At 46.2% G+C, this 2,456-nt stretch overlaps 1 protein-coding gene across 2 annotated transcripts in view; it reads left to right on the top strand.

Moving 5' to 3' along the window:
- PTPN18 (protein tyrosine phosphatase non-receptor type 18) overlaps positions 1–2,177 on the top strand; it is a 50,692-nt gene extending 48,515 nt beyond the window's left edge. The window contains exons 16-17 of one of the 2 annotated variants that reach the window (XR_004319733.1): positions 780–919; positions 1,372–2,177. The gene's annotated coding sequence lies outside the window, so the exon portion shown is untranslated. Of the gene's footprint in view, positions 1–779 lie in introns of both variants that reach the window. The other variant, XR_004319732.1, reaches the window with a different exon arrangement.
- Positions 2,178–2,456: the final 279 nt, after the last annotated feature.

The following is a 2,456-nucleotide window of genomic DNA, read 5'->3' as shown; positions in this document are numbered from 1 at the left end:
GCTGGCCCATTAATAACACTCTTGAAGCAGCGGGCTACCATTTCTCATTCTCCTGTGGGGGACTCTCACACCGCGAATGAGTACCTACTTCGAACTTTGAAAAGAACACAGATGGAGCCCAGATCCTGATTATTCCCACAGAATAAAAGGAGGGTGAAGTCAGATGTGTGATGGACAGTTGCTGGCTGACTCCTGAGTTCAGGAGACTCAATATGCCAGCCCTGTTATGCTGGGAACAATGAGATCATTCATTAGAATCATCCAAGCGTTCCACCCAGTGTATGGGATGGACGTCTCTAGAAGCCTGTACTCAGATTGTTATTCTTAAAAATACCGATTGGCTCACCACAAATTGGGAGCAGAGGACAGACATGTTCTGGAATGCTCCTAACAGCATGTTATGGTTATGTGGAAATAATACTTGGCCTTGGCTGCCATCCGGTTGGATAGGGAGGTGCACCCTTGGGTTTCCATGGGTTCAAGGTCATTGCTATACAACACCATATTGCTAACCTGCCATACCTGCATTCTTGCTGGAGCCGGTCTGTTTTCTAATGGTATAATCACCTGCTTAACTTCTTTTTACCTAACATAGGCTTGGAAAGCATTCCTTCCATATGGAGCCCTTAGCTAAATTCACCCAAAGGGCCCTCAATGACACTTCTGCTCAACGCCAAGGCACAACTCAGAGGAGCCATCTTGCAAAACCGAGTGTCTCTCTGTGATGCAAGGAGGAACTTGTGCTGTTACCCACAATGCCTGTTGTATTTTCCTACTAGGTGAATCCAGAAACGGCACAACTGCCCTAAGGACACAGAACAACAAATGCATACTGTAGAGGATTCAGATGCATATGTGCGAGAAGATACATTGCAAGTTAACACCTGGTTTTCTGGTCTCTCTTCATGGATAGCCCAAGGTCTCAAATCCTTTCTTATGGGAATTCCGCAGTTTCTGCTATCGTTTCTGTTAACAGGAGTTGGTGTATATATATAATATTTAGATGAACTGTTTTCTGTTGTCTAATGTGTGGGAAACACGCCTCTAAGGCGCTTTTTAAACCCCCAGCCACATGGCAGGATTGGGTTTGCTCGTTCCATTTCACCCCCACACTATGCCCCCGTTCAGCAGGAAGCAGCCGGATGAACACGACGCCCATCTCCCTGTTTCCATAGAAACGGAATGAGAGAAACTGACAGTGGGGATTTGGAAGGAGAATTAATAAAATGGCCACACTTAGGCTAACAGGTTGCTTACTCTTATGCTTACTCTTAATCTGGCCAGCTAATCTGACTGACTGGTTGACGTTCTCAGCTCCAGGCCCATTGTTAACATGAAGCTATTAATTTTACTGTCTCTGCTTTTTTCCAGTGACCAAAAGCAATAATCATGCTTGGTTTCTGAGTTGTTCTCCAGGGAGAAGGTCACAGAACTGTAACCTTACGAAATAGGCTGAATTACCTGGAAGACAACGCTGTGGGCGCTTACAAGATAAAGAGATTGAAAGAGTGACAACCACTAACCTCTATAGAATTGGTCACCTGGAGACGCTGTGACGCTGCTCCGAGTCTTATGAGGAGAAAAATTCTGTTGATTGTTATTAATGCCTTACTGTTGAAGCTATGGGCTCAACCCACCCCCAAGATGGGCTCACAGTTTTGAAGGCACTAGCCTGCTGTGAGTCCCCTTTGCCTGGCAAAGGGATAAAGCTGCCTCTTTTCTAGCTATGCTCTAAGACCCTGTCTCTGAGCTTCAATTAGGCTCATCAGGGACGGGGGCTGATCTTTCAGCCACAGAAACTCCAAGAAGTCAGTACTGCCACGCATGTGTAGATAAGAAGAAACATGGGCCATTCGGGGAGCAGTCAAGATTCCACAGCTGGGAAGGAACTGTCTACCTGAACCCAGGGGCAGACTCTCCCTCCACACCTGGGGACTGGCCCAAAGCCTTGGGTGTCTGATTGATAAAGATCCTTTTCTTAAAGAAAATTATTTTTTCATGGCAGTACTGGGGATTGAACTCAGGGCCTCATCCATGTTAAGCACATACTCTACCACTGAGCTATACACCCCCCACCCCCAGCCCCTGATAAAAATCTTAACATTGCTTCATTCAGACTCTTCTAGAAATTTTACTAAATGCTTCAGTTTAGTAAACGCTCATTTTGGACACACAGACCATGTGCTGTCTTCAGGTGTATAAATGATAATATTAGGAGATATATTCTCAACACAACTTTGTAATTTTTGCCTTAATATATTGAAACATGTTTGTGAGTCTGCATGGGGGACCACACCCTCAGGGATTCCTGCCACCTGGGTGGGGCCAGCAAGTGAGGATGGGGTGTTTGTCTTATCAGCAGATGAGGGCCGGCTTCCTGCTCCCATGGTTTCCTGAGGGGCTCCCAGGCCAGGGGGCAGATCAGCAGCCAGAACAGGTTTCATCAGAGATGGTGA

Source organism: Camelus ferus, chromosome 5 (genome assembly GCF_009834535.1).
Source record: "Camelus ferus isolate YT-003-E chromosome 5, BCGSAC_Cfer_1.0, whole genome shotgun sequence".
Lineage (NCBI taxonomy): Eukaryota > Metazoa > Chordata > Mammalia > Artiodactyla > Camelidae > Camelus > Camelus ferus.
Note: the sequence above shows the minus strand (reverse complement) of the source record. Positions and strands in the feature narration are given on the sequence as shown.